We start from the raw sequence: 12,622 nt of genomic DNA on the forward strand, positions 1-12,622 counted from the left end.
TCATCCTATGCTTGATCGTCTTTACCCTCCCCGAGTCTCTTGCTATCTTGATCTCCTAAAGGAGATTGAGGTGAGTGGAGGGGGGTTGGAACTGGCGTTGGATGATGGGGACGATGATGATGAGTCAGGAGACAACCCTTGAGAAGTCCCTCCCACTTCCTCTTTAGCTGGTCCCGTCCTTGCAGCCCCAGAGGTGGATCTTCCGAGTCCTACTCCCAACCCTAGCCGAGAGATCTGAGGGCTTGTATCTTTTTCTTTTCTTTTTATAAATATCGACATGCTATTTTGTAAAAATAGACATGGATAATGTAATGAAGCTTGTAATGATGTTTGGAATAAAGATTTGGACTTTGCTCTCATTCTGGAGTCTGCCTTTAATTATTCCTTATTTTTTGCTTTGTTTGCTTGTATCTTTGTTCTGATTGAGAGAACAAGTGTTGATTGTTATGAGTCAGTCGTGTTGTGATGACCTGAGTGTTGAGGGGGAGGGATGACTGGCTCATTTTATGCCTTTACTTGGTGAGACGTCTAGGTCTTTTTGTTGAAGGTGACCAAATGGTTGAACTCCATGTCTTAGGTTTACCCATGATGACACCAAGGTCCTAGGGTACGTGCCTTGGACTTAATGAGGGCGCCAAGGTCTTTTCGACAAATGACAACCCGGAGGTTGAGTGCCAAGGACTTAATGTAGACGCCTGGGTCTTTTGACAAATGATAACCCGAAGGTTGGGTGCCTAGGTCTTAATGTGGATGCCTAGGTCATCTAGCCCTGTTGTGTCGGTCAAGTGATAATGTGGGAGTCGACCAACCGGTAGGTGTGCCTTGGGTTTATCTTGAGAAGGCACCAAGTTCTTTTTAGCAAAATGACAACCCGAAGGTTAGGTGCCCAAGACTTAATGTGGACGCCTGGGTCTCTGGCCCTGTTGTGTCGGTTGAGTGATAATATGGGAGTCGACCGACGGGCAAGTGTGCCTTGGGTTTACCGTGAGAAGGCACCAAGCTCTTTTCAGCAAAATAACAACCTGGAGGTTAGGTGCCCATGACTTAGTGTGGATGCCTGGGTCTTCTGGCCCTGTTGTGTTGGTCGAGTGATAATGTGGGAGTCGACCGACGGGCAAGTGTGCCTTGGGTTTACCCTGAGAAGGCACCAAGGTCTTATAATTTCTGCATAGATTTGGCACTACGAGAGTGAGAAATAAGAATCAGTGTCAGAAAGACTTCATTTATAATGAATGTAACTTTAGTATAGAATTATTAAAAATATTTTTTCAAATGCTGAACATTCCAAGGATGTTGTAAGATTCTTCTTTCTAGGGCCCTTAGTCGCTAGGTGCCTACTCACAACTCCATAAGGACTGTGTACGGGCCTTCCCAGTTTGGAGCTAGCTTACTTCTCCGGGTGTCTTTGTCAAATGCGGCTTTGCAGAGGATGAGGTCACCAACGCTGAACCTCCTAGGTCGGACCTTGCTGTTGTAGTAGCGGGCGATTCGTTGCTGATTGGTAACCTAGGTCCAAAGCATTTTCTCCCATGTTTCATCTAGGAGATCGAGCCCGACCTGAAGCCCTTGAATTTAAGTCCCCATCAAAGTGTTGTAGTCAAATGGTTGGCATGCCTATTTTAACTAAAGTGACAGCCTCGGCACCATAAGCTAGCTTGAACGGAGTCTCCCCAATTGAGTTCTTGTGAGTTGTTCGGCATGACCAAAGGATACCAGAAAACTCTTTGACCCAGTTTCCTACTACCACGTCCACCTTTTTCTTCACTACTTGGAGGATGCACTTGTTGGCAGCCTCTGCAAGTTCATTGGATTTGGTGTGGGTGACTGAGGAGAACTTGAGGCGAATGTTGTACTCCTCGCAAAAGCTTCGAAAGCCTCTACTATCGAACTGAGTGCCATTGTCTATGATAAAGGATAGGGGCACACCAAAGCGGCAAACAATGGACTTTCATATAAAACTTGTGATGTTGCTTTCACTAATTTTGGCCAGGGGTTTGGCTTCAATCCATTTGATGAAGTAGCAATCACCACAATGGGAAACTTCCTCTGTCCTGAAGTTATGGGGAGAGGACCTAGTAGATCCAAACCCCATTGAGCAAATGGTATATGACTCAAGATGGAAGTTAGCTCAGTAGCCAATGCTCGCGGGATGGACAAGAAGAACTGACACTTTTTGCACTGAGAGATGAGTCACCTTGACTCAGCTAGTATAGTAGGCCAGTAGTACCCTTGACGGATGACTTTCTACACGAGGGTTCGGACCCTAGGATAGTTTCCACATGTGCCCTCATGAATTTCCCTGAGAATATAGCTAGCCTCTAGTGGCCGAAGGAATTGTAGATAGGGTCCAACACCGTTACTCGAGTACGACATCCGATATAGATGCCCATCGATCATGAGGTAGCGGCGAGAGTTCCTTTGTAGACGCTTAGCTTTGGCAGGATCTTCAGGTAGAGTGCCCTATGTTAGGTAGATGATAATGGGATCCAGCCAACAGGGCATCATAGGTGCTTCCATCTGCATGATGGTCTCTGGTGACTTGGAGATGCTTGGATGCTCAAGGGTGTCGGTGTAGATGGATCCTGAGCTAATTCTTGAGCTTGTCGACCCGAGCTTGGAGAGGGCATCCACCCGAGCTTTGAGGGCATAGGGGACTTAGGCTACCTTGAAGTCTATAAAGCTGGCCAATAGCTCCTTGACTGCTTTGAGGTATAAGGTCATCCTTGGGTCTTTAACTACATATCGCCCATTCACTTGATGGACGACCAATTGGGAGTCAGCCAATATGTAGAGGCATTCTGCCTTGAGTTCTTGTGCTACTCGAAGGCTAGCAAGAAGAGCCTAATACTTGGCTTCATTGTTTGAGGTCGAGAAATTAAAACAGATGAAGTGCTTGTGCATCAACCCGTCTGGGCTTCGCAAGACCACTCCCGCTCCGCTGCCGGCTTCTCCGAAGGACCCGTCCACTTTCAACAACCACCAAGAAGTGAACTCAGGTGAATCATGTCTGGAGTGTGATAGATCTATGAAGCAAGTGACTGGACTGTTAGAAGTGTCGGAAGCTCTTGCTGAATTAATGGCGAGGGTGCGTCTGGGTCGTCGTCTAGTGAGGTCGACTCAATAAGGAAGTCGGCCAATGCTTGAGCTTTGATTGTCGTCCTGGGCTAAAACTGCACATCATGCTCATTGAGTTCGACTGTCCAGGTAACCATTCTCCCAGAGGTTGTGGGGATGTCCAGTGCTTTCTTCAGAGGTAGACTTGTCCGCACAATTATGGCATGAGCTTAGAAGTAAGGGCGAAGTCTCCTCATAATGGTAGTGTGGGCGAATGCAGCCTTTTCTATGAGGGGGTAGTTAAGTTCGCCCGCTTTCAAAATTCTGCTTACGTAGTATACGAGCTTTTGAACGTTCTCTTCTTCTCAAACAAGGACAGAGCTGACGACTTCGGAGGAGACGACCATGTATAGGTACAAAGTCTCCCTCTCTATGGGCTGACTTAGCAGTGGTTTGGTACTCAAGTAAGCCTTGAGATCCTGAAAAGCCATACTACATTCAGCCGTCCAAATCATGCTCTCCTTCAAGTTCTTACTTCCTCTCAAAGTTTTGAAGAATGGGAGGCTCCTCTCGGTAGATTTGGAGAGGAATCAACCCATTGCTGCAATCTTCCTGTTCAGCTTCTGGATATCATTCAATGCGCGCGGCTCGGGCAGTCACTCTATGATGGCTATCTTCTCGGGGTTGATCTCTATGTCTCTCTGTATGATCATGAACCCCAGGAACTTTCTTGATTGCACCCCAAAGGCACACTTGGCGGGATTGAGCTTTATGCGATAGTACCGGAGTGTGGAGAAGGTTTCGTCCAGATTTGATATGTGGGTCGAGGCTTTTTTAGACTTCACCAATAAGTCATCCACATAAGCTTCCAGATTGCTGTCGATCTGGTACTAGAAGACTTTGTTAACAAGTCTCTGGTAAGTGGCCCTAACATTCTTGAGTCCGAACGGCATCATCTTATAGCAATAGGTACCTAAGTCGGTGATAAAGGAGGTCTTCTCCTGATCATGTTTTGCCATGAAAAAATCTGGTTGTAGCCAGAGAAGGTGTCCATGAAGCTGAGCAGCTCATGTCCCAAACTCTCGTCAACCAGCTCCTCAATTTTAAGCAGGGGATAGTTGTCCTTAGGACAAGCTTTGTTAAGGTTGGTGAAGTCCACACACATCCTCCATTTGTTCAGTGCTTTCTTCACCAACACCACATTGGTCAGCCATTCCGAGTATTGGACTTCCTAGATGAAATCGGCTCTAAGAAGCCGTTTGACTTCATCAGCGGCCGCCTTCTGTCATTTCGAGCCGAGATGTCTCTTTTTTTATCGCACAGGCTTAGTGTGCCTGTCGATAGCCAGCTCATGGCTTATCACCTCAGGGGGAACCCCCAACATGTCTTCTGGTCTCCAGTACACCAGCAGTAGGCCAGCAGGGTAGAGGCCAAGGCCAACAACAATGTTGTGGACATGGCCAGTAGCAGCAACAGCATGATGGACTTCACTCCTTTATATTTATCAGTCCGCACGAGTGTGCACAGAGGTCGTTGAACCTATTTATCGGTCCGCATGTATATGCATAGAGGTTGACACACCTATCTATCGGTTCGCATTATTATGCAATGAGTTGAACAATTCTAGAGAAGGATGATATGATAAATTTGATGATAATATATGTGTAAGTGAAAAGTTGATAATCTTTCGATATGATTTCATTGTGAAGGTATTTCGCAGCTTAGTTTCATGGTATAGCATATCAGTATATGTTTTTCCCACTTAGGATAATATGAGGAGTTGATATGATATTTTCGAAGATTGTTGATGTGGTATTTTTATTGTATTGTTTTTCTTGTATTTATTTTATTCTTAGCTTTAGAGTTAGTATTTAGCGATTCATAATTTGAGACATATGGTATATACACGAGGGTTTTTTTATTTGGATTGAGGGGCCAGGGCCAATAGCAGAGCTGTTGTGGACATAGCCTGTAGCAGCAGAGTCGTGGACAAGGTCATCAGCCGTAGGGCCGTAGGTATCGCCAACAATAGAGGATTGAGGCGCCGCTGACCATTCCGAGGATTGAGGGGCTAGCAGGACAGGTCCACACCATCCAGGAGATATCTCAAGGGCAGATAGTCCCATATGTCCCACCATCTTCAGCACAACAGTCTTCAGCCACCGGCATGGTTTATGCAGTCGTACCATGCAATCATGGTGCGAGCAGAGCTATAGTGGAAGGTATGTTCCTTGTGAACTCCTTCCCAGCTCGGATCTTGTTTGATATAGGAGCTTCGCATTCCTTTATTCCTCATACCTTCATGGAAAGGTTCAGCTAGTTACACATCCCTTAGATGTACCATTATCAGTCTCTACTCCTTTAGGCGAGGTGTCCCTATAAGAGAGTATCTGTAGGAGATGTGTCATTGGTATAGATGAGTCTGAGTTTATTATCGATCTAATCATTTTGCGTATGTCCGAGTTTGACGTCATCATTGGTATGGATTAGTTATCATCCTATCACATCAGTATCGACTGTTTTACTAAAACAATTAGCTTGCGAGTGTCCGACGGGACCAAGTTAATTGTAGCAACCTCACAGGGTAACCAATTTATGGAGTCATTCCTAGCGTACATCAAGGAGTGATGCTGCAAGATCAGAGTGTTGATTTGTGTGAGACTAGAGTCGTCTTAGAGTATCAGGATGTCTTTCAGGATATACCTGGGTTGCCTCCTGTGAGAGAGGTTAAGTTCTGTATCGAGTTGCAGCCAGGCACAACACCGATATCCTGAGCACCCTATCGTATGTCACCTGCTGAGATGAGAGAGCTACAAACTCAGTTGGATGAACTTTTATCTCAGGATTTTATTCACCAAAGTCATTCTCCGTGGGGAGCACCATTCCTCTTCATGAAAAAGAAGGACGGTAGTATGCGCTTATATGTAGATCATCGTGAGTTAAATAAGGTCACCATCCGGAATAGGTATCCACTACTGAGGATTAATGACTTATTCGACCAGTTACAGGGAGCGTAGTATTTCTCAAATATTGATCTTCGTTCTGGCTATCATCAGTTACGGGTTTAGGAGATGGATATTTCGAGTTTCTTGTCATACCATTTGGGCTGACCAATACACCTGCGGTATTCATGAATTTGATGAATTAGGTTTTTCATCCATATTTGGACCAGTTCGTGATTGTATTCATCGATGACATTCTTATCTATTTGAGATCGGAGGCAGAGCACAAACAGCATCTTCGATTGCCATTGCGGACTTTGTGGGAGCACCAGTCGTACGCTAAGTTTAGCAAATATGAGTTTTGGCTATCCGAGGTCAGATTTTTAGGCCACATCATCAGTAAGGAGAACATTGTAATAGATCCAGCAAAGGTAGAGCAATACTTGATTGGGAGCTGCCGAAGATCATTACAGAGTTTCATAGCTTCTTGGGTCTAGCCGACTATTACAAGAAGTTCATCCAGGACTTCTCAAAGATCACTATGCCACTGACATGCATTACGAATAAGGGTGTACAGTTTGTTTGGGGGCTAGAGTGTCAGGGTGCCTTTGAGACTCTGAAGGCTAAGTTAACTTCAGCGCCAGTGTTGATTATCCCGAGCAGTGATAAGACCTTTATCGTCTACACGGATGCATCGTTATCATGTCTAGGAGGTATTTTGATGCAGTCCCAGAGAGTAGTGACTTATATTTTACAGCAGTTGAGGATTCATGAGAAAAACTATCCCACACATGACTTGGAGTTAGTAGTAGCGGTCTTCGCACTGAAGACACAGATGCATTACCTCTATAGGGTACAGTTTGAGCTATTCATGGACTACCAGAACCTGAAGTATCTCTTCTCCCAGAAGGAACTAAACCAGAGGCAGCGGCGATGGGTTGAGTTCATTAAGGATTACGAGTTCACGCTTCAGTATTATCCGGGAAAGGCAAACGTTGTAGCAGACGCGTTGAGTAGGAAGCGTTGTCGTGGGCTTGTAGTTTTGAGGTGCTCGTTGTACCGAGATCTTCACACCCTTAACCAGTTTGATTTTATGCCAGAGATAGGTGGGAGCAGTGCATTTTTAGGAGTTTTAGCTGTGCAACCATCTTGGACAGATAGAGTGGCCAGAGCTCAGCTGGAAGACTCTTGGATTCAAACCTAAAATGAGGAGATTTCCAAAGGGCCAAAGGCTGATTGGACCATTAGAACAGATGGGGGTCTTCGAATAAAAGACCGATTAGTGATGCCAAATAATACACAACTGAAGAAGGACTTATTTGATGAGGCGCATCGCACCAGGTACATAGTGCATCCACACACAACCAAAATGTACAAGGACCTAAAGAGATATTTTTGGTGGAACAGTATGCGTAGGAAGATTGCAGAGTATGTAGCTAAGTGCTTTACCTGCCAGCAAGTGAAGGCAAAACATCAAAGATCCACATAAACCCTACAGCCTTTACCCATTCCTGAGTAGAAGTGGGCAGATATTTTGATGGATTTTATTGTAAGCTTACCGAGATCTAATAAAGGGAATGATTCAATTTGGGTGATTGTAGATCGATTGACGAAGTCGGTGCATTTTATACCGATGAAAACAATATACACGATAAAGACTTATGCGAGGATTTTCATACGGGAAATCGTGAGACTACATGGAGTTCCAGAGATAATTGTATCAGATCGAGGTTCAGTTTTCACTTCGCTTTTCTAGAGGAGCTTCCAGAATTTTTTCGGCAGCCAGCTATCATATAGCAGCGTTTTCCACCCACAGTTGAGACTCCAGTTTGCATTCTTGCTAGAGAGGACAAAAGACTTAGAAATAAGGTGATTCATTTAGTCAAAGTTCAATGGAACCGGAAAGGAGCTGAGGAGGCTTCTCGGGTTCGCGAAGAGGATATGCGTCACGACTACCTGCACCTGTTTGAGCAGGTAAATTTATTAGATATGAATTGCTTGTGATTATGATTATTTGTATAGTCGTATTTATATTTAACACTGGAATGAGGGTATTAACTCTTAGCTCCTAATTATTCGGAACACATGGTATATACATGAGGGGTTCTTTGTTTGGATTTTTCGCCCGACATACAAGTTTCGTTTAGTTAGGGGTTAAGTGGAAGTATTTGCATTCAAGATTATTAAGTGTAAATATCGCTTATGTTTCATATCTGAAGATTAATGGTACGAGATGTGTATGTGAGGGTTTCCTTGTCTGGATTATCCCCTCAATGTGTTTTTCTTGTATTATTAATCTTTAAGATACAATTGCGAAATTTTGGGAACAAAATTTTTTTGGGGGGGGGGGGGGGTGAATGTAAAACCCTATAAAATTTTTAATATATTATGATAAATAATAATAAATGAGTTATATTGTGATAAATATCATTTATTAATGGTTGAGTATGATAGAAATTGATTTGGGACCGATTCAGTGTATATATATGAATAAACGATGAAAACACGCACAAAACCATGCACAAACCAAAACTATTAGTCAACCTATGTGTTCTGGGTAGTGGACCAGCCTAGACCGATTGGTCAACCAATGATACTCGACTGGTCGACCGATCGGTTGTGGCGGGGGGGGGGGGGGGGTGGTCGACCGATCGGTTGTGGCGGGTTGACCGACGGGCTCCCAACTCTCTGTGTAGTTTTGTTTTCCGGTCGGTTTTGATTGGTTTCGAGCCCAGTTGTATACCTGAGTACATATACTCATTTTAAACCTCTTTTGATCATCTTTTACATGATATATCAGCAGTCACCTTCCCTCTCAAACCCTAACCCTAGATTGTGAGATTCTGAGAGTTTTCTTAAGGTGTTTGTCGAGAGGAAGACAAGATTCACGATCTTGGTGAAGAAGGATCTTGCACGTACGTGTTTGGGAGTTCAACATAGCATTTGAGGCAAGATCATCTTCCTCCAAACCTTTCCCTTAGTTAAAAATTATGCTTTTATGAAATAATTGATTAATCTACTGCTTAAAGTCTAATCTGATGTGATAAAACCAAGTTTATGATGTTAAATCTTAAACCAATGAAAAGATCTGTAATTTAAATCTCTGAGTTGATCATGATAATTAGGGTTGTCTTTTAATTTGTTAATTAAGATTTAATTTTCTTTGAAACCCTAGTTAAACAATTTAAATGATAATTTTGTTAACTAGGATGTTTAAACCCTAAGTATGTGATATCCTTGTGATGTGATTCATGTTAAAGCTAATCTATAACTGTGTAATGATTAGAATTAATCCTGTTATTAAAAATATGTTGTTAATTAAGAATTTTGTTAATTGGGATGTTAAACCCTAACTGTTTAACTTCAAGAGAATAACCATGTTTAATTTAACCTTTGTTTAGTAATTATGAAAGTCTAAATCATGTTTTGCTTTGCAAGCTAACAAAATTTTATTTTCGAGACAAGTTACGAAACACAGAAACATGAGAAAATCTGATATAGTGAAACCGATCGACCGATCCTAAGTGATCAGTCGACCGATTGTGTCATTCAGGATTTGTAAATCCTTTCTGGTCGGTCGACTGACTAGAAGTAATCAGTCGACCGATAGGGTCTTTTTCGTGTGCACTCTATGCACGTTTGTCGTCGGTCGACAGATGCCCTAGGGGTAATCGACTGACATTTTGTTGTGTGTGATGATTGTTTCTTACGTGTTCCATCATGAATGCGAGGTTCGAGCCATACGATGACACATGTGCAACCACAGATGTACACGAATTGAGTCATAACACATATACGGATATCCCGAAGAGGATTATTATAGGTATTTGTTTAGATCATGTTTGAGTAACAATTAATTATAATACGTATGTATGTATGGATATCGTTGATGAGCACAGCTTAGTACTACTTGGGATAGTGCATCGATATGCCGTTAGTACTACTTGGGATGATGTGATGGGGCTAGAGAGTCGTACTTCTAGGATACCTGATTTGGTAGTTCATCTCACATGGTGATGCGATGAGACTAATGAGCGGTGTACATACCTAGGATGCCTGATTCGGTAGTCCATCCCACATGATAATGCGATGAGTTATTAAGCCTTACAAGATATTGTATTATGATATATCTGATAGCATGAGTCTTTGGCAGAAGCCATTTATGAATACGATTCATCGCTGAGTTATTTTGTGATCGGATTACTTCGCGTTTGGGAGTTACATGAGATTTAGTTCTTGTATCCACATTACCTATTCAAGGGTAGCGCGAGATATTTGGTCAACATTTTGACATTGTTTATTTTAGTATCTACATGTGCTGTTTTTCCTTTATCTTTTATTCTTAGTTTGGAATTGATATTTAGCGATTCACAATTTGAGACATATGATATATACATGAGGGTTTTCTTGTTTGGATTATTTCGCTCGATGTACTATGTCTCGTGTTGTGTGTTTCTAAATATTAATTCTGTTTAGATACATGGTAAATGATTTAGGTATACTATGTATAATAGATAGAGCCTCCATCACATTTAGTAGCCCTACCCCTGGGTCGGATGGAGATGATCTTGCTAAAGCATTCTGACGTTGTTGTTGTTTTCCTTTTTATTTTCTCTTCTTTTCAGGTAGCAGATAAGAGTCCCGAAGAGCCGCAGATTGACGGATTTACGGCATAGTCGTTATCACTTATTTTTAGTAGTTGATACTCCATAGTCATTTATTTATGGTTTAGTTGATCATTAGACCTATATTTCATATTGAGAAGGCTAAGTGCCTCAGTTTGTCTTCATTTGACTCTATGTATTTAGTGTTGGCCTTCTTGTTTTGATGATGATTTACAAACAATTTACTTCTAATGTTGTTTGTCTAGTGTTTGTGTTTTTGTATCAATTGTAGACAAACAACATATTAGAGGATGGATGGAATTGCGCTTTAACGATCATATCCAATGGAGGTTGGCGGAATAGTGGGTGAAGCCATGCAATTCAAGTTTAAGATCCAAGTTCAAACTTCATCCGCAAGTGTACCAAGAAGTGCTTCGTTGAAGATTACAAGCTTGAGTATATTTAGTTTAGGTTTTATATTATGTGTGTTAAGTACTTTAAGCTCAATCATATATACACACACATTATATTGGTTTCCTTGTATATATATAGTTATATATATACACAACACAAGTTTTTGTTTTCATATATATATATATATATATATATATATATATATATATATATATATATATATATTCATTGTTTATAGACTTCATAACAATAGTTTATATCTTTCTTTAAGTCTATAAAATCAGTTTATAGCGTTTCAAAACATGGTTTATGTTCAATGTCAAAAACAAGTGTTTTTTCATTTACATGTTTTGGACTATTTTATAAAATAAGGAGAATTCTCATTTGGGAGATGCTTTTTAAAAACCAGTTTTTGAAGCATGTTTATTATCATGTCTACAATCATTTTCCAAAGTTTTATATTTTTCTAAATTTATTTGATATTTTTAAACTTGGTTTAAAGTTGAGTTTTTTCTGTGTATTTCAGATCTGTGCACATTTAGTCGACTCATTAGTCGACTTATAAGTCGACTCATGAAGTGCAGCAGAGTTATGATTTTTTGTCTGCTGAGTCAACTCATATAAGTTGACTCATAAGTCGACTTATCAGAGAGCCGTTGCACAGTAACGGCTAGTTTCCAGATTTGATTATTTTAATATTTTTATGGGATTTTGTTGGATTCTTGGGCTAGTTTCTTCAAGCCTATATATACCCCTTTACATTAACTATTTTAATGATCTAAGAAAATGTTTTAAGCAAGTTTAAAGAGTTTTAATCAAGGGTTTAAGTTTGTTTAATGTTTGTTTAGAAGCTTTTAAGCAATTGGGTGTTTGAGTTTGTGAATTCAATTCCACAAGAGCTTGAGGAGATCATCTATTGGAGTTTGAGCAATCAACTATTCTCCCTCCATCTCTTGTCATCTATTGATAAGTTTTCTAAACTCTATTTCTAGCTCTTTTATATATTTGATTATCATTGTTATTAAGCTAGAATTACATTGAGTTTAGTTTTGATTTATATCTCTTTGTTCACACACAACCATTGAGCTTATTGTATTTACATTCATAGTATAATTTGGGATTGTGGGTTTGTGACTAAGAGTGTGAGCTTTCATTGTGTTCTTATATATATTAGAGAACAAATCATTTGTTGTGAGCCTTAATTGTGTAGATCACTTTGTAATACACTTGTACACTGAGAGAAGTGTGTGGTGAGGACGTAGTCGATACCGAGAGGAGTGGCGTCGGTGGCCTAGCGAGAGGTGATAATTCCGATCACTTGAGGGAAGCGATACGTGAGGACCAACACTTGAGGTTGTAGCTTGTGTATGTACATTGTGAGGATTTGTGAGAGTTGTCGGTTGACTTGATAACCGAGTGTGTAGAGTTTTCGGTTAGCTAGAAAACCGAGTGTGTAGAGAAGTTCCTGCTTTCAAACCGGGTTGTGTAGTGGATTCTTCCCGGGAGTAGGGAGCGGAGGCGTAGGACGGAAGGTCCGAACTCCGTGATTATTTCCTTGTGTTTGGGTTTTACATTGGTGCATTTATTCTTGCATATTGTTATATCGCC

This window comes from Asparagus officinalis, chromosome 3 (assembly GCF_001876935.1).
Source record: "Asparagus officinalis chromosome 3, Aspof.V1, whole genome shotgun sequence".
In the NCBI taxonomy this organism is placed as follows: domain Eukaryota; kingdom Viridiplantae; phylum Streptophyta; class Magnoliopsida; order Asparagales; family Asparagaceae; genus Asparagus; species Asparagus officinalis.